The sequence below is a fragment of the Neofelis nebulosa genome, chromosome 17 (assembly GCF_028018385.1).
Source record: "Neofelis nebulosa isolate mNeoNeb1 chromosome 17, mNeoNeb1.pri, whole genome shotgun sequence".
NCBI classification, from domain to species: domain Eukaryota; kingdom Metazoa; phylum Chordata; class Mammalia; order Carnivora; family Felidae; genus Neofelis; species Neofelis nebulosa.
Window position 1 is genome coordinate 21,927,031 of NC_080798.1, and position 19,996 is coordinate 21,947,026.

The following is a 19,996-nucleotide window of genomic DNA, read 5'->3' on the forward strand; positions in this document are numbered from 1 at the left end:
CTCCTGATTTATGGAAAACGGTCGTTTGCACACACGGGCACGGGATGTCGGACGAGCGGCAAAGCCTTCCTGCGTGGGGTGCACAGTGAATTCGCCGCTGCCCCGGTGGGACCTGCTGATTAGACATTGGGTGGGCACGCAGAACAGGTGGATGCCCAGGCCGCAAAGGGGATGGGCGGGCAGAAGCGGGAGGGGCCGCCTGGGGAGCAGAGAGCTTTGCTTTCTGGTCAGCGAAGAAGGGACGCAGGGATGTTGGAGAGAAGATAGGGGTCTCCTTGGCTGGGGCTTCTCTCCATCAGGGGGTTCCAGAGCACAGAGGGTGAGGGGCCATCAGACACGCTGCACGGGCTGCTGGGGGTGCCACATCCAGGACCCCGGGCTGCCCAGGAGGCACCGTGTCCCCTTGGAAAGGGTCCCGGGCTCTGGCTGTGGCTGTGGGAAGTGGCCTCAGCTTCTACGTGGAGAAGGTCTGGAAGCTCGGACCTAACAGCTCCCATAATTGAGTCAGCTTCAAACTCGATCTGGTCAGTGTGGCCAGGCACTACCAAGGTGGTTTGAAGCTGGATTTGGACTGCCGTGGGAGCTGTCTCCATCAATGAAACAAACAGCCTCTGAGCTTAGTGGGATGTGACAGCCGCCGGCACTGTTCTCAGATGGGGGGAAGGGAGGAGATGGGCTCCTGGCCGGAGCCCACAGGGCCGGTCACACACCGGACTGCACCCACCCCTGTGAGTCCCTGGCCGCCCCCTCGCTTCACGAGGGGTCTGAAAGACCCAGAGGGCCCAGAAGTCTGCCCGGTGATGGACGAGCACCGGGAGGGGTTTGGGGCTCTGCGCAGGGCCTGGCTAGGGGAGGAAACTTGAGTTTAAATGATGCTTTGTCACCGGTACTTAGGGGGCTGGCTTCTAGCCTCCACAAGCCTCAGTTTCCCACCTTGGAAAACGGGGATAGCCATAACCCTCCCAGCATCCGGGAGGGGGAAGTGCCAGCGGGGGTAACCCTTCCAGACCCCGGGCTCAGGGCCTCACTGCGTGCGAGCTCCCGCGGCCGACATCCCTTGCCAGCTGCTTACTTGTTTATTCATCCGGCACACAAGGAGGAAGCGTCTGCCTTGGCTTAGGCATTGAGGCTGGGGCTGTGAATAAGAAGGCCCAGGTCTCTGCCCTCAAGGAGCCTAAGGCCCCAGCGGGAGAAGGCGGACAGCAAACAACAGATGATAATGAACAAGGTCATTTCGGACTCCTAAGCGCCTCCGATAACACCCGTGAAGAAAATCCAGAAACGCCACGGGAAGGAAGGAGCCGCTGGCCGGTAAGGGCCACGGCGGGGTCCCCGGGGTTTGGGCACCGTTAGGCACAGCAGTCCTGAGGACGGTGAGGGAAGCGCTCTCCAGAGATGGCCTGAATAGAGAGCCGGGGCAAGAGAAAGCTAGTCAGAGAAACATCCGGGGGTGGCACTGACCTTGGCGAGGGCAAGGTGGCCGGGCAGCGGGAGAGAAGGGGGAGGAACTGTGGGGGGCTGGACATGTGGTCTTGGAGGCCGTGGTAAGAGGTCTGAATTTTATTTTAAGTGCAGCCAGAATGCACCGCAGAGCCACAAACGAGGCTGTCACCGTCTGATTTATGCTTTAAAAGCCACGGTGCACCACGGACACCAACCACTGTCTTGACTCCACTCCTCTGGCTCCTGGAAGCCCAAAGGGCCAGCTCCTCCCATCGTCGCCAAACCCAAAGTCACTTTCAGAAGTGTTTACACTGGAGGGTAACAGGACCGCGGTACCTGCTGGTGCGCCCGCACCACGGCCAACTTCTCCATCCCCCCTGGGGACCGGGATGGGCTTTCGGATTGTTCCCCGCCCCGGGGGGGGTGGGGGGGGCAGGGAGGGAGGCTCACGCAGGTTGAGGCTGCCTTACGCACCCCTTCCCGCTGGACCCGTGCGGGACGCGTAGGGTGTGCGGCGTAGGGAGCGCCAGGCAGCTTCCCCCCGGAAGGGCGTCAGCGCTGTTGGCCCTCGTCACCTTCTGTGCTTTCCAGCTTTCCATTTTGCGAGGTGGCACCTCATTGTCCTTTAGGTACGCATCTCCCAGACGGTTAACGAGGTTGAGCACCATTTCCTAGGGCCCTTGGCTGTTAGGCCCTCCACGTCTGTAAGCCGTCTCTGCATCTTTCCCCCTGATTCTTTTGGGTTTCTTGTTGACCCGCCTGCATTCTTGTTCAGCTGTATGTTCCACAGCCGCTTCTGAAAATCAGGAACTTGGTCGTCAACAATGACAGACGTCGTCCATCGGTCCTTCCCCACCCCCACCTCCTCGGGCTGCTGGGATCTGGCGGGGGACCCAGGCTGTCCCTCGGACCGGGTTTTTGGTACCGTCAGGCCTTGCCTTGACCCTTGTCACCTGCCTGGATTCTTCTCTTCTCACCTGTGTGACCTGACTCAAGGACCCCCCCACCCCCCAACCCCAGCCCACAAGGCCTCCTCCTCCTTGGGCACACCCAGAACTGCCCTGGCCTTGATCTCTACAGACCCAAGTCACAGCCCCGCCTCATGTGTCTCCTTCTTGTCCTTGAGTGGGCCTCCTCTCTTTTGGTACAGGGTCCCTCCACCATAGTAGACTCCTGGGGGCGGGGTTGTGTCTCCACCTGTTTGGTTCCCAGAGCAGAGCCTCCCTGAGGTCTGGGCACAGAGTCAGGCTCAGTACAGACAGATGGCAGGCCCGCAGTGCTCAGGGACGGGGCAAAGGGGACGGACCCCAAGCACCACCCGTCAGCTCCTGCCTGGGTCCCGACAAGCGACCACCTGCACAGGGAAGGAGAAGGAGCACGCTGTCCCCTGGCTCAGTGTCTCCGGGTACTCCTGCGCCCTTCTCGTCCACCCAGGGCCCCAGTTGGAGCCTCTCCCCTCTGCCTCCCAGTGGGTCTGCCAAGGACAGACCTGTCCTTTGTCACCCCTGCCTGCCTTTGAGACTTCAGTGGAACTCTGAGTACGCAACTCGCCCCCTCCAGCTGCAGAGAGCCCCCGACAAAGATACCCAAACAATGCCTCAAAAACCAATCATGCTAGCTAAGACTTATTTTTAAACAGAGCATGACAACCCGGGAGGGATGATTTCAGCTTAAGTCATACGTGGGGCATTTCCCTTCAACAGTTTTGATAACGTGTATGCATGTAACATTTCACGCTTGATGGTGGCTTCTCCCTTCTTGTCTTCATTAAAAGCAACAAACAAGGACCAAAACCTGTTACGCCAGCAAGAATCCCTGAGGTGAGAGCTCTGGGCCAAGGGTTGTTTGTGTCTACCGGAAGCTGCCCCGTGTCCGTCCCCCGCCTAGCCTCTCTCTGAGGTCCCCTGCCATTGTGATGAACTGCTCCATCGCCCGGCCCCTCTGCCTTACAGACAACGGCCACCCGGGGCTCGGGAGACCACCGGGCTCACGTCCACTGCTGCTGCCCCCTCACTTCCCCAGGGAAGCCCAGCCTGGCACCCACCCTGCTTCGGGCTTTGATTTGTGGCTCTGGCTCCCAGTCAGCGGGGCCAGGTCAGATGCCGCACTCCAGATTAAAAATAAAAGCCAGGATGCAGGCAGGGGGATTTGGCTGTCAGAGACGGATTTCTGCCTCTTCCCATAAGGTTTGATCTCATCCTGTCTACTTCCTCCCCGGTCCCTCGCCCCAGTCCCCTCCTGCCTTCCCCAGGCTCCTGCTTCTCATCAACCACCGTCTCCTCTCCACACCAACGTCACCTGGCCTCAGAAAATTCCAGGCCCCTCTCTCCTAAATCTCAAGCCACACATGGGACTGTTTGCCCTTCTTTTATTCACGGGTTCATTCGTTCAACAAACAGCTGGTGGAGGTTATGTCCTTACAGGGAAGACACATGCATAGATAGAAAGACCAAGAAACGAATAGCTAAGACGCCCTCATAAAATGCCAAACTTAACGGGGGTAAAACAGCTCTGATGGTTCATTTTATGGGTCAGCCTGACTGGGCCCAGGCCCTTGGTCTAACACTGTTCTGGGTGTCCGTGAGGGTGTTTGGATGAGATTAATCCTTGAATCAGTGGGCTCAGTAAAGCTGACGGTCCTCCCTAATGTGAGTGGGCCTCATTCAATCAGTCGAAGGCCTGAAGAGAACAAAAGGGCTGATCCTTTCCCGAATAAGAGGAAACTCCTCCTGCCCGAGCGCATAGCTGGTAGAGAGTGACCTAAGTCAGGGAAAGAGTATTTGAGCTAATGAGGAAGAAGGGCCAGCTGTTCAAAAAGCAGGAAGGATATTCTAGGAACAAGGGATAGTATGTGCAAAGGCTCTGGGGTGGGAACAAGTTCAGTGTGCCCAAGGAACAGACAGAAGTGAAACATTCATGAGCACCTACGGCGTACCACTTGATGCCCAGAACTTTCTCGTGTTGAGTATTCTCCATCTGGGATGTAGCTGATACGTTCTTAATTTGATGTCTTTTTTTAAAAAAAAATTAACTTTTATTTTTTGAGAGACAGAGACAGAGCGTGAGCAGAGGAGGGGACAGAGAGAGAGGGAGACACAGAATCTGAAGCAGGCTTCAGGCTCCGAGCTGTCAGCACAGAGCCCGACGCGGGGTTCGAACTCATGAACCGCGAGATCGTGACCTGAGCTGAAGTCGGACGCTTAACCGACGGAGCCGCCCAGGCGCCCTTAACGTGACATCATTTTTGATGTGCAGTGTATTTAGTTGTACGGAGTAAAATGCTAGAAGTAAGGCCATGGCGATTTAGATCAAATTTGTTTTGGTTTGTTGTTTTTTACAACAGGTTTATTGTTTATTTTTTGTTTTTTGTGTTTTGTTTTATTTTGTTTTTTACAACAAACAAGGTAGCCATGGATTCCTTACTTACAAACTAGTTTACGTTTAGTTAAATGAAATCTTGGAGTCATCTTGTCTCCTCTCTCTCCCCCCACATCTAACCGGCTAGGTATATGTGTTGGATTTTGCTCTTTAGAATATTCTCACACCCCAGCTACTAGCTTGGGTATGTGCTGTACCCTCCTCATGGGTCCCCTTCCATCCCAATAAACTCAGAATACTGTTTTTCCTTTTAAAACATGAGTCTCCCCATTTTATCCAAATGCAAACCAGGGCCCTTAAGGTGGTCCGCACGACTGTATGTGACCTGCCCCTGTCACTTTATGACCCAGGCTCCTACTTTTCTTCAATACCTCTTTGGCCCCACGGACCAGCTGCTGTGCTTAGAACATGTCAGACTCACTTCTGCCCCTGGGCCTTTGCACCTCTGCTTGGGACACGCTTCCCCTAGATAGCCGTGGCTCACTCTCTCACCTTCTTGAGGTCTTCGCTCAAATTTTACCTTCTCAGTGAGACCTACTTGGACCGCAATATTTAAATTACAGCTTCTCACCTCACTCCAGATCTTCTGAGCCACGTTTCTTTGTTCCGTGGAGATACTTCTGAAATACTATGTAATTGATGTGGTTATTGTGCTTTTCAGCTATTGTTTTGTCTTTCCACTAGAATTTAAAAGGACATGGATTTTTTTTTTCCTTCCAGTTTTGCTCACTGATGGCATATGGTAGGTGCTCAAGATTTCAAGGTTCACGGAAGGAACATTTGCCTGTGCGTTTCTTGCATATGCGTGAATTTCATGTTTTGTATTTTAGACTCGTGTGAAAGTTATAACAGAGTATCAGAGTATACACAGGAGATTTGTACTTTTGTCTCTGCTGCCTTACTACCTCCGGTGAGGGTTCACTGAAGGCTTAGCACGGGTCGGGTACTACTCTGAGTGTTGCCTGGTGTTTCTCTTTGCATTTCAAATGCATCCTGTGAGGTGGGCAGTATTTTCTCTCCCATTTTAGAGGTGAGGAAACCAAGGCATAGAAAGGCTAAAAGGCTGGCCTCCAGTCACTAAGTTGTCATTCTATGCAGTGGAGATCCGACCTAAGAAGTCTGATTCAGACCTCTGCCCTAAATCCTGATGTGTCACTCTTCCACGGGTTTCCATGATACTGGAGCAGCTGAACTGGGAAGATGTTTTGGGTGGTTTCTGGGATTTCTGATCCTTAAACAGGGAGGAGATTCTGGGGCAATGGGACAAAGACCAGGCAAAGTTCAGGGGTCCCCAGGGGACAGAGAGAAAGGCCTAGAGCAGAATGGACAGAGTTCTGGAGGCCTTCTAAGTAATGAAAGCCCTTCTGTTCTGATCCCGGTGCTTCGGCAGCTTGCCTGCCCAATCCAAGCTGCCCTGTAGAAGATGTGTGGCCTCAGGTATAGCCCCCTCACACACTTGGGATAAATACCTTTCACAGACCAGCACCTCGTTCCTCTCTCTGAGCTTTAGAGAAGGAGGATGCAAGACAGACGGACAGACGGGCTCAGTTGGATGCCCGCAGGGCTCTCGAGGACCCACGTCTCCCCCAAGGCTCCCCCACACCTGTCTCAGCAGCCTGCGCTCCATTTATGCAAAGCCCCTTTTCCTACCAAGTGTAAATTTTCTCATTTCGATCTGTTACACCTAAATTCCCTTTCTAAAGAATTTTTATTCTGAGACACAAGCTGATTTTTCTATTGAAGGACTCCACTGTAATTAAACTGATTGCTGAAAAAGACATCATTCTTTTTAATAAGGCAGTTTGCATATTCAATAACTGAAGCCTCACTTGCTGAAAGACAGTTTGAAAGTTTGTTTGTATGTTCTCTCACTCAACTGTTTTCAGATTGCCTTACCTCGTTTCCAGTAACATGGTGATAATTGAAGGAAAATACACGAGGAAATTTCCTTTAATACAAAAAAAAAAAATTCTTGTGTTGTTTCAAAACATGGTGCAATTAATAGGCAACAGGGATCCTGTTGCAGAACGTCATATAAAAATAAAGTATTTTGCAGGTCACTTGTAATGTCTTACTCCTAAGCTGAACTGTCCAGTCCAGCTGGACTTGGAGGGATGGGGGAGAATGTAGAGCCCAGGGAGTTGCAAAATTGCACAGGGGGGTCCACAGTGCAAGAGCAGGGTGTGGGGCCCTCTCTCCAGCTGCAGGAAGAATGGCTTGGTGAAGAGTAAAGATCAAATCTGTTATGACCGAAGGTCTGTGTCTTCCCCCGCCCAAATTCATATGTAGAAGCCCCAACCTCCAAGGTGATGGTATTTGGAAATGGGGTCTTTGGATGGTGATTAGGAGGCATTAGGTCACGAGAGTGGGGTCCCGTGATGGGATTTGTGCCCTTATAAGGAGAGGAAGAGCTCTCTTGCTCCCTCTCTCTATCTCTCCCTCCTTCTGTCTCTCCGACAGTTGAGGACACAGGAAGACGTTGGCATTGTGCAAGCCAGGAAGACAGCTCTCACCAGAACTTGACCATGGCACCCCGACTTCACACGTCCAGCCTCCAGAACTCTGAGATGATAAATGTCTGCTTACACCTCCCAATCTCCGGTATTTTGTTACGGCGGCCAGAGCAATCCTCAGATTCGTTCCCACTCAGCGACGATGACCTTCCTCGGGGATTTGCCACTCCTGGACACGACCTGCTCCTGGCTGCTGGAACTTTCATGCCACCTTTCTCTTTGCCTGCTTGTCATTCAACTAGCCCGTACTAGCGGTGCAGATGAAAAATGGTGAGCCACCTGCCGTGGACAAGGGGCCAGCACTTCTGTGGTTCAGGAGAAGGTTTTCGTGAACAGGTTTCCCCCTGCCGTCATGGTATATGGGGCCACTACCCTGGCATGAAAACCCAGGACAAGTCTGGGGCAGCGGGCACCCCTCATAGCCAATTGGTGGATGTTTCCGCTGTCTTGGAAACTTGGCACACAGCTCCAAAGAGACATGGCCCGGTGTGGGCTCACCCTCAGTGCCAATGTGGAAGAACACGGCACGGCTGGGGACTGCTGTGGCACAGACTCAGGGGAGGCTATGGGGCCAGGGGGTTGCTTCTGCGAAGGGGCCAGAAAAGTGTTGGCTATTGTTGTTGCTTGTACACGAAGGTGTTTCCAGAATACTCGCTTACCAGTGAGGCTAGCTGGTTACCAGTGAAATTGGTCGACAGAGTCAATTTGCATAGTAAACAAAAACTCAAACTTTGTATTCCCCATCTTTAGCCCGCAAGCCGGCCGGGTACTGAAGCGGGTCTGAGGAAACAGACATGGGCCTATTGTTTTCTTTCTTTTTTAAAAAATTGTGGTACATAGGCTTAACATAAAATTTACCATTCTAATCGTTTATTTGCCAGGTTTTTTTTTTTTTTTAATGTTTTATTTATTTTTAAGACAGAGAGAGACAGAGCATGAGTGGGGATGGGGCAGAGAGAGGAAGGCACAGGATCCAAAGCAGCCTCCAGGCTCCAAGCTGTCAGCACAGGGACCGACGCGGAGCTCGAACCCACGAACTGTGAGATCATGACACGAGCCGAAGTCGGACGCTCAACCGACTGAGCCACCCGGGCGCCCCTATGTGCCAGTTTTTAATTGTGGTAAAATACACACAACGTCAAGGTGGCATCTTAACCGTTGTGAAGCGTGCAGTTCAGTGCTGGCAACCGCATTCACATTGTTATGCGAACCCCACCACCATCCACCCACAGGACTCTTTCTGTCTTGCAAAACTGAAAGTCTGTCCCCATTAGGAAATAACTCCCCCGCCCCTCCACCTGCCCTGGGGAACCGCCCTGCTGTCCCCATGCACGGGACTACTCTGGGTACCTCAGATGAGTGGAATCGTACCATTTTTATCTGAGTGTGACTGACTGACTTCCTTCACGTAGCAAAATGCCTTCGAGATTCACCCATACTGTGGCATGTGTCAGAAGTCCCTTCCTTTTTAAGACTGAGTGATATTCCTCTGTATGTATAGACCGCATCTCGCTTCGAAACCCTGCTTTCAATTCCTTGGGCTACATGCCCAGCGGTAGAACTGCAGGATCATATGGTAATTCTATGTGTAATATTTTGAGAACCCACCAAACCATTTGCCACAGCGGAGGCACCATTTTACATTCCCACTGGCCTTTTGGTTTGTAAGACAATCAGTTCTCTGCTTGAACAGCTAGCCTTTGCTTTCCACCCCCGGCCCCCCATGGCTGCTTGAAAGTAACATCGAGTCCCCTGGGTAGAGTAACCATCCTCCCAGCCCCGTGGCTCTCCAGTTTTTTTTTTTTTTTTTTTTAATGTTTATTTATTTTTGAGACAGAGAGAGACAGAGCATGAACGGGGGAGGAGCAGAGAGAGAGAGGGAGACACAGAATCCGAAGCAGGCTCCAGGCTCTGAGCTGTCAGCACAGAGCCCGACGCGGGGCTCCAACTCACGGACCATGAGATCGTGACCTGGGCCGAAGTCGGACGCTTAACTGACTGAGCCACCCAGGCGCCCCTCTCCAGTTTTTAGCATTGTAAATTGTGTTTACTTTTTGGCTATGTCCTCTTTACACGCTCAAATATAAGATCGATTCTATAAAATCGTGAAGGAGACTTGCCTAGAGACCCAACTTTACCGCACGCTGCCTCTTTGCTCCCTTCCGGTTCCTGCAGAAATTGCTCACTGCTGAATGTGTGATGGTTTTCGTGCCAGGCAGGCTCTCCAGTCACATGTCCCACAGTGGACAGCATCGTACAGGACTCAAGGTTAGCTGGCCTAGGGCAAGGCCTGCGGATGGGACCTGTAGCATCCCAGAGCACCCGGGTGCCCTGAGAGACATGGGGGCGACGAAAGAGATTGGGTTTTCTTTGTTAAGTGGCCTCAAAATCTAGGCTGACTCCACTCCCCCATCCCTACCTACAATGTGCTAAAAAAAATGTTGAACTTTCCGATGGAAGCCATCCTTCGAGATGATTATGATAATAAGCTCCGATCTTAGGAGCTTCTGGTGTTTACAGTTGCCCAAGTGGAATTCAGGTACTTTGCTCCCTCCAATTTCCAGCTTCGGCTCCAGTTGTCTGTAATGCAATCCTGAAAGGGTGAATTTGGACAATCACAGCTTGGCCATTTTGAGCACATATGCTAGAACTAAGTCTTTTTGGCTCAGCTGTAGCTTGAATCTAATGAAAATGACAGATAATGCAGCGCTCTGTGTGCCTGCCAAAAAAGAGGATATTTCCCATGAGATAGCACCTGGTGATGCAGAAATAGACACTATAGATTTGTGATTGGCTGGTACATACACGCATTCATATCTAGTCTGTATTATCAACCACAGAAGATCACATCCTGGATAATAACAGCAACAATGGCATGCATAAAAATTACTGCAGCAAAAAGGGAAAAAAAATACCAGATCAATTATGTCAATTATGTGCTAGTCCTTTCCCCCCTCGCAGTTCCAGCCCTGAGAAAAGGTGGCATCTCTCTCTGATCTAATTATTCACGTGTTCATTCGTGGGTCCCCCCCCCCGCCCCCTTCTGCCCTTCTCTTTCACACGCAGATATAAAGGAGCTCTCTTTTAGAAACACACCGTGAACTCAAACGTGCTTCCATACGTATGTGACTTACATTTTAGCAGTTGAATACATCAGTTACTTGCAAGTGAAGAGATCCCACCTCTTGAGTTGTGCTAAAAGGAGGCGACAGAGGGAGGGGGTACACTGAGATGACCTTACCTGAGAGCAAAAATGCCATCAGCCTCGAGAAGTGTCATAAATTAAGTTGCTATTTAAGCCCTGATTCTAGTAAAAGGGTCCAAATTTCCAAGGTGCCTTTAATGACTCTGTGCTCGGTGACAATGAAGTATTTCTTTAACAGACTGCCACCGAGAAAACATTGCAAAAAAAAAAAAAAACAAAAAACTGCACAGCTCCGGAAAGGGAGCTTGTCACCTTCCCCGTCTTTAACTTCTTTCTTCTTCCTTTTTTATTTTCCTCCTGTTTTTCCCATTTGTCATCACCCCTGTCTGTCGCTCCCTCTTTTGCCTGGCCCATAGAGATGAAGCAGAGTGGGGCCCCTTGGCCTGTGTTCCAGTCCTGCCTGACTTGCCCCGTGACCTCGGGGAAGCCCACTCCTCTCCTCCGCCACCCTGCACCCCGGTGATCCCGTCTTTAAAGGGGCAGTGCTTGAGTTAGATGTTCTTTCAGGTCCCTTCAAGCTCTCGGGTTTGAAGGCAAGAGTAATTTACCTAGGCTAGCTAAGGCGGAAGGTGATTTTGAAAGAGAAATACAAAATCATTAAGCAGATCAGTAAATTTGATAATGAATTGTTTCAATTAGATTCAGGTGGCAGCAGATGTTAAATTGCTTTAGCAGAACCAAGCTTAGGGGTCTGAGGTTTACTTTTCTCATTTAAATATACAGATACAAAGGGATACATCACCTTTTTAGTCCAGCTTGACAAAAAAAGCCTCTACTCTATAGACCACCCCCATCCATGAAGAACTTCTGTTGGCCTGGGAGTCGGCAGGCAGGTGAGGGGTCTGCTCCCAGCCTACCTCCTGGCGGTTTGGGTGTGCTTTGGGTGGAGACTTCTCCTCTCTGTGTCTCACCTCTCTGGTCTATAAACAGGAATGGACTCCTCTCGGGCCCTAAAATGTGTCCTGCCTCCCTTTGAATCCCTATCTTCCTTCGCCAGGCCCGTTAGACACATTTCAAACGCTGTGTGCCTGTGTTGGGCATCTAGCCTGTTTTAAAGTATGAGGCCTGCTTAGCTGCCAGACTGCGAGGTCCTGTGGGGCAGGACGGCTCCCCAATGAGGGGTGGGGATTGCAGACGGTGGGAAAGGGTGATGGAAAGTGGGCATTCCATGCCGGCACCAAATGGGCCCAAGCATCTCAGGCAGCTGGCCTGGAGAGGCTTTCTGCGAACCCACGCTGGCAAGAGCCCCCGAGGTCCGTGCCCCTTCGGCTGGCTGTCCCCAGGGGAGGCTGGACTCGCGGTGCCGGGGAGGGGGGAGGCAAGGGCAAGCCGGCTTCAGGAGGCACCTCTCCCTCTTCTTCCTTCTTGGCTGCGTTATTCCTGGACAAACGTGGCTCCAGGGCCTGGCTCAGCCTACCCCGTCCAGGTAGCGCGCCTCCTCCCTCCCTGGCAGGCCCCGTCTCGCCAGGCGCCCTGCGACACAGTGTGTAACCAAACCCCACCGGGTCTGCTGAGCTCCTGAGGAAACTGCCTCTTTAAGAACTTATCTCATATTTTCAGAAATTGACTGAAAATTCTAAGTAATGGTGAGACATGATCACACTCACTTTCTGTAGTTAATCCTTCACGAGGGTCAGGCGCCCCTCTCTTCTCAGTGGCTCATTTGATTGTCACCTACCTTGCACAAAACCTCCCAGCCCCGAGCACTGTCTGGTGGGATGACAGGCCGTCACAGAGTGCTGTATGCCGTGCAGGAGTAACTGAATTAGAAAAACCTGCTGGCACTGTAATAAAGCGTTTAATGGACAGACAGCCTCTCTTGCCTTCCTTGGGGTAACACTAAATCCCTTTTTATTGTGGTTTGCACAGATGTTAGTGAGTTATCCATTTCTCTAATCATACTAGAAGTTGGCACATCCGTCTTAACTAAGAAGACCAGCCCACTCGCTTTTACAGAGTTCTTTTTCTAATAAACTTGTGTCAGTTTCAGGTCAGTTTTACCAATACAAATAAAATTCAAACAAATAAAAAGTATATTGTCTCATGATGAGATTTATGTAATTATGTCCCTCAGGTCACTTTAAATTTACACAGGGACTTACACCCTGTGTAACCCTTATTGCGACTCAGGGACACGCGCGCGCACGCACACACACACACACACACACGCTGAGTTGGTAGCATTGCATCCCTGCAGGTCAGGGCCAGGCCTTTGGTGCAGAGTAGCCCCTGTTTACGCCAGAGGGGTGAGCTGGCCTGGGGGTGGTCTGCTGGGGGTCTTTCAAGGGGACCCAGCCCTTGAAGGAGGTCACAGGCTTTTCTTTTATTCTGGATGACTTCTTTCATGCGAAATCGGCTCTCTCGATAGGCCAACGTTGCTCTCCTATCGTGGCTAACGGACCACCCAAAGATCGTTTGGCAAAAAAAAAAAAAAAAAAAAAAATTGCAAAAGAGGGTCACATAGCAGGAGAAAAAAAATGCGTCTGTTAAAGGAAGACAGGGGAAAACAAAATCCGACCCACCAAGGTGCTGGCATCTGTAACTTCTGTGGAACTAGGAAAGGTCACCTGAAGTTCAGGCCGGGATGAATAATTGCTGTGGTGAGGGGTTCCTTTTTTCCCTTCCACGGAGTTGATGGGTTCACAGCGGTAGCTGAATCTTGATAGATTGGCAGCCGCTGAAAGGTAGCGACCGGGTGCAGGGCTGCACTTTGGTTCCCCGGGGCGGAGGCTGGGCTGCCGAGGTCCCCGGGGCCGGGTGGACGGCGGAGCCCAGGTGACCAAGCCGCCTCCGTCCCTGCACAGAGCAGGATGGACACAGGCCCCGGCGTCGTCCCCGGGCCGGGCTGGGCCGGGCAGGGTGGGCTCTCCGGCACGGCCGGGGCCCAAGGCCGTCGCTCGCCTTTGTGTGCACAGAATTACTGCTCTCGGGGGCCTCCCTCTGCAAGTGAGAAGGGCTGTCTCTGCTTCCCGGTCCAATCGTCCACTTCATAAATCAAAGACGATGGGTGGTGCTTTAACCATTTGGTGTCCTGTTGCAATGGGAGGAAGCCTCCAGCGTCGCCCCCCAGAGGGAAAGAGGAGAAAGGTGCTGGGTCACCCTGGGCGCCGCACCCAGCCCGGGGTGCCGGCTGCCAGGACGAGAGTAGAATTCCAGGTGGGCCCCGAGAGGCCCACCATCCACAACAAGGCCACGGAACCTGAGGCCCAGGGAGGGGAATGGGACTCGCCGAAGGTTCATCTAACAAGGGGGTGAAAGAACTTAGACTGCACCGAGGGGCTCTGATTCCCAGGCTTCGGCTTCTTCATTTATTTCTTCACTCACTCACTCACTCACTCACTCAGTCCTTCATTTGGCAAATATTTACAGAGGGCCCACTGTGTGTCAAGTACCGTGCTAGGCTCTAGGGAGCCAGGAGAATGTTTGCAAAAGGGTCAAGCACTGCACTTTCACAACAAAGTGCTGGTAATTGTTCGCTCGGTTATTAAGTAGAGATTAAGTCTTCAATCCCACCTATCTAGATTTTTCTCCTTCTGGCAGTTCTTGTCGAGCACCTCCTGGGGCTCCTGCCCAGCAGTGGGACTTTCACGGAGATTATAGTCTAAGTGGACAGGGAATACCAACCCTCCTATCCCCGAAGGGTGAGCCAAGCTCCTGGTCTGAGGTCCTGGGTCCCAGTGGGTCCCTGGAAGCTCTCAGGAGCAGGGGCAAAGTTGATCTCTGCCAGGGTTGACAGGCAGAGCACAGGGGCCTTCACCTGGTCTTAAGCTGGAAAGTCCGTGCAAACCACAGTCCACATTGAGACACCAAAGTGGCCTTTTAAACCCACACACTTGGGTTGTTGCTGACTGTCAACGCTGGGCCAGCCCAAGGAACTCTGGTCTGACAATGTTGCTTACGTTGGGTTAAAGGTTCTATTTCCATTTGGGGAAATTTCCGGCTCTCTCCTTGCCCCTCCTCATCCCAAGCCTTGAGAGGCTGAGTAGGTGGGGCAAGATGCACACCTCACTGTTCCAACAGGTCTTATGGGGCAGTGACAGAGTCAGAGTCTAAATGAGAAGATCAGAGAATGGACAGTCATCAGGGCTATGGACACAGGTCGCCCTGATTGCTCAGGCCGAAGGGAAAGGAAGGGCTGGACCTGAAATTGTTCTGAAAGGAGCCACTGGGCTGCAGAGGTGAGAAGCTCTGACAACTATCAGGATCCCCAAGAGTCAGATGGATGAAGAGCCATGGGTTTAAGCTTCTAGGGGCAAATGATGTTCCAGGTCGGTATCTAAGAGTCAATGGGCCTGACACCTTGCTCGTTGCACCCTCCCACCTGCACCCCACACTGGTCACCTTTACTGTCTTCTGGGCCATTGGCTGACCACGAGGAGGGTGTCAGGGTCAAGGGTCTGGACTGGACCCCAGCTTCTCCACTACTCGCTGTGTGTACAACCTCAGGTGGGCTTTTAATGCCCTGTGCCCTGGCTTCCTCACTGTAGTACAGGGACGATAGAAACACATTCCACTCCTAGGTCCTTTGTGTGGATTAGACACTTAGGATGGTGCCTGGTACACCTCTTGTCACACAATTAGTGGTGCTCAATAATCCCTCTAGGCTTCATCTTTTTCACCCTTGTCCCTGGGGCCATACTCATCTTTTAAAGTATCATGCAAGTAATTTTACTCCCCTGCTGCACCTGTCATGCCATGACAGAATAAAGTCGAGCTCTGAAAAGTGACATTCAAGGTCTTTCATAATGGGGCGCCATCTTTCCTGTCCAGCCTTAATGCTACCAATTCTACCTCAAACTCTGCCTTAGCTGATCTGGTTCCATCCATCCATCCATCCACCCACCAACCCACTCATCCATCCATTCACCCATCATCCATCCATCCATCCTTCCATCCACCCATCCATCCATCCATCCATCCATCCACTCGCTCACCCACCCACTCATCCCTTCACCCACTCACCTATCCATCCAACCATCCATCCATCCATCCATCCATCCATCCACCCATCCGCCCATGTAATCCATCTACTCACTCACCCACCTGCTCAGTCATCCATCCATTCATTTAAACATGCGTATCATATTCTTACAGCCTGATTCTCAAGCAGGCATTTGCCTACACAGAAGCTTGTCCTTTCTATACTCTCCTATCTATCTATCTATCTATCTATCTATCACCTATTGAGAGATTGATTGCTCATGGGGAATTGACTCACATGATTGTAGAGGCTGAGAAGTCCCATGATCTGCCATCTATAAGCTGGAGACCCAGGAAAACTGGTGATATAATCCAATCAGAATCTGAAGGCCTGGGAGCCAGAAAAGCCAATAGCATAAATCCCAGTTCAAGGGCAGGAGAAGATGAAATAAGATGTCTCACCTCAAGCGGTAAGGCAGAAAAGAAGGAGACACTTTCCCCTTCCTCTGTCTTTGTATTTATTCAAGCCCTCAATGGATTGCATGATGCCTATCCACATTGGGGAGGGCTATATGTTTTACTGTCCACTGATTCCAACGCTAACCTGTCAGCCAGGAGCACTCTTACAGACACTTCCAGAAATAATGTTTAATCTGGGCACCCTCTAGCCAGTCAAATTGACAGAAAATTAACCATCATCTCTCCCCTCCTGCTGAGTCCACTTTCCTGGGCTCCATGGCTTCGTGGTATCATTCTCGGCTGATGCTAGGAATACCTAAGATATGTCAGGAACCTCATTTTTCTCATCTAGTTAGTGGAAGGGACCTGCCTTTCTGGCTGCTGTGTGATTCAGTTGGGCACATAAAGGATTTAATGTAGGGACTGGCACACCATAGGAGCTCTAAAGAAAGGGAATTGTTACTTTACTTACCAGGAGCTCCATGCCTTGGGACCTCTCCCAGTGCCAGCGGGCCTTACTTCGGCATTCCTGCCTACACCATCTTTCTGTTAGCTCGCTCTATTCAGAAAATCTTGCCTAATGTAGCATATGCAGAGTGCACCGTAGACACTCCACAAGCATTTGGTTTGGGGATAACAAAGAGATTTTATAGCATAGGTTACCTGACCGATGGAGAGTGGCGTTAACAAGGATGGAGAGTGGCGTTAACTGAGGCTTTCTCTGGCCTCAGTGGTCAAAAAATTCCATGTTCAGGAAGTGATGTGTGCCATGGGGTGGAGAGGGGAGAGGAGATCCAGCTCTCTGTGACCCTTTTGAGAAAAGCCATCGTCGGGGCGCCTGGGTGGCTCAGTTGGTTAAGCATCCGACCTCGGCTCGGGTCATGATCTCACGGTCCGTGGGTTTGAGCCCCACGTCGGGCTCTGTGCTGACAGCTCAGAGCCTGGAGCCTGTTTCAGATTCTGTGTCTCCTTCTCTCTGTGACGCTCCCCCGTTCATGCTCTGTCTCTCTCTGTCTCAAAAATAAATAAACGTTAAAAAAAAAAAATTAAAAAAAAAAAAAAAGAAATGCCATCGTCTACTGTCCCAGTAATCCATTCAAGTGTTTGAAGACAACTTTGGTGACCCAGGAGATGACTCTTCCCCCTCTATTTGCAAAACCATTGTGACTTATCATTTCACCTGAGAGTCAGACACTAGTTAACCACAGTCCATTCAAGAATATCCTCATAACTTCCTGAAAAAGTCTTCAATGACAACTGTATTTGAGGTCTTAAAAATCTGACCTAATGAAAATTAGATCATTCACAGTGTTGCTTATTGCCTTTAATCCTTGCTGAGGGTCTGTTGTGGGGCAGACACCGTGCTAGGGGGTGGGGGAAGAGTCGAAGAACGGAACACAGTTCGTATCTTCCAGAGGCTCACAGGAGAATGGAATCAGGTAAGCAGGGAATGATGCCGGGAGTCCCCTGATTGGCTTTACCACCTAATTATGTTTCGGCACTGCCACCAATGTGTTCCCTTTCCTTTGGACACTCAAATATGAACCAGGGACATTGACGAGACGTATATGAAAATGATCTACAGATCTCCGGAAATAGAAACTCACGTTCGCGTCTGGCAGGGGTGGGCAAGTTCTGGCCAGGGGGCCACATTCAGACCCATCGCTGATTTTTGAAAGAGTTTTATGGAAACACGGGCATGCCTGTTCTTTTTCATATTGTCTGAGGCTTGTGCCACACACCAGCAGAGTTGAGCTGTAACGGTCACCAGGCAACCTGCAAAGCCTAAACTATTTACTGTCTGGCCCTTTACAGAAAGAATTTGCCAAGCGTCGGCTAAATAAATAAATAAATAAATAAAAATAGCACGAGTCCAGAAATGCATCTACAGACCTGCCTAATTGGACCCTGCACATCAAGACCAAGAAGCTAGAGGCTCCGAGTGGAGAGGCAGCCCAGAGGGTGTCCAGATATTAGGAGCTGCAGATGAGGTTCCAGAAAGCGTCTCCTACTGTGCAAATGTTGCATTTGCCTAAAAGGAAGTCAAATAGAGAGCAGATTAGGAAAAGGAGAAGAATAAATGACATATAATTCCAGGTATGCGTACTCTTTAATATGTGAGGGGTTTGGGTTAAACACACTGCAGAAAGCCACATCAGTGTCAGCGATCCAGAACTTAAAATCGCCAAAATAATCCAAAAATGTTCCTCTGGGGGGTATAGATGTACTTCAGTGTATGTATTCGTTCGAAGACAGACATTCACACCCATGTGGTCACCAGGGGCTTTTACGTGTCAGATGTGTGTGCGTGTGTGTGTGTGTGTGTGTGTAAGGAAATACTAAGGTGCATATAAGATAAATGTTAATTAGATTTTCGCTAACTTTGAAACTATGTGAAAAAATCTTGAAAGGTAGAGATATCATTTAAGAGAGCATAAGGGGCTGGATGGGATCGATGGGAAAGGTGAGGGTGCCCAACACATTTACACACACACACATATCCACATGTATAAAAAGATATTTAAGGTAATCGCTGGCATCTGAGCATGCACAAATATCTTAACCATAATACAGCGGTATTTAAATTATAGATCTGCGTATATATGGAGAGGTATGTGTGCAATCAAACTGTCCCTTCATTTAAGGCTCTTGGAAGTTGAAGCCTATTTCTGCCACTGTTGGGGTACAAATCAGTCACATGTGGAGCCTGACGTGAGCCGTACTCAGGTACCCATGGCCGATGTGGAGGGACAGCCCAAGAGTGGGCATCCAGGGTCACACTGAGAGGCTGAGTGAAGAAAAGGTGTCATTTGCAGCTTGTTTGCAGAGAGGTGGCGGGGGGGGCAGGGAGCACAACCCTGAGCCAGTTACGTCTAGCACCGTTCACACATCTTAGGGTGCAAACTGCCATTGAAAACCTGCACAGTCCTTGGAGGGAAGTCTCCAGAATCCACTGCCTGGACCTTACTCCTACTTGTTTGGGACTTCGAGCAAATTTCTTAACCTCTTTATGCCTCAGCAGCCTGCCTTGTGATATGTAAATAATGATGGTACCTGTCTGAGGATTACTATGAAGATGAAACCAATTAATATCTAATATCTAATATCAGGGCGTGTAGTAAACCCTCAATAAACGTGAGCTGTTGTTGGTATTATTTATTCTGAGGGCGGAGGTGTGTTTCTGTCACCTTCAAGAGTGGCTTGGAGGAAAACATTTTCTCTCAATGAACATTCCCTGCCATCAGCGAACTTTAGGGTTGGCAAAGCACCTTCAGACGTTGCCTTGGAGCGATGCCATCCCAGAGAAAGAGAACGCAAGCTTCGTGTGTGACTTTAAAATTTTGTAAGCACGTTAAAAAATCAGCAAGAGACAGGTGAAATTAATTTTAACAATAGATTCTACTTAGCACAATAGTGCCAGGCAAAATAAAGACCTGTTGTACAAAGATGTACAAAGCCCGTAGGGGTTGTATGTTACATGGCAAAGGAGGATTGAGGTCTAGGTGGAATTAGATTCACGCATCAGCTGATTTTAAGATAGCGATATTATCTAGATTGTCTGGGTGGGCCCAGTGTGATCACACGGGTCCTTAAAAGTAAAGAGGGAGGCGGAAGAGAAGGTCGGAGTGATGCTGTGTGAGAAGGGTCTGCCCGTGCTTGCTGGCTGGACGACGGAAGAGGAACCAAGGAACGTGGGCCACTTCTAGAAGCTGGAGAGGGTGAGGCAAGAATTCTCTCCTAGAGCCTCCAGAATGGGGAGCAGCCCTGCTGGTACCTTAGTCTTAGCCCAGTAAGACCTGTGTCGGACATTTAACCTACAGAACCGTAAGGCAATAAATTTGTGTTGTTCAAAGTCACCTCGTTAGCAGGAACTTGTTACAGCTGTGCTAGAAAGCGGATACACCGATACACCGAATATTATCATTTCAAATCAATCCGTATGACAAAGTAGGAGTGAGATATATTGCAATTTTATTGAAATCTGTCATTTATTTTACATCCAGAGCACATCTTTTTTTTTTTTCTTGGCCTGGACACATTTCAAGTGTTCAATAGCCACACGTGGCTCGTGGCTACC

General features: G+C 50.4%; 2 long non-coding RNA genes across 2 annotated transcripts; one reads left to right on the plus strand and one right to left on the minus strand.

The window, feature by feature from the left end:
• Window positions 1–9,160: 9,160 nt before the first annotated feature.
• Window positions 9,161–16,743, minus strand: LOC131499305 (uncharacterized). Its single transcript, XR_009255793.1, has 4 exons — window positions 16,391–16,743; window positions 15,758–15,850; window positions 10,469–10,529; window positions 9,161–9,927 (listed from the first exon to the last, which is right to left on the minus strand). It is a non-coding gene; the product is annotated as an uncharacterized LOC131499305 (long non-coding RNA).
• A 388-nt stretch (window positions 16,744–17,131) lies between these two features.
• Window positions 17,132–17,783, plus strand: LOC131500001 (uncharacterized). Its single transcript, XR_009256137.1, has 2 exons — window positions 17,132–17,357; window positions 17,734–17,783. It is a non-coding gene; the product is annotated as an uncharacterized LOC131500001 (long non-coding RNA).
• Window positions 17,784–19,996: the final 2,213 nt, after the last annotated feature.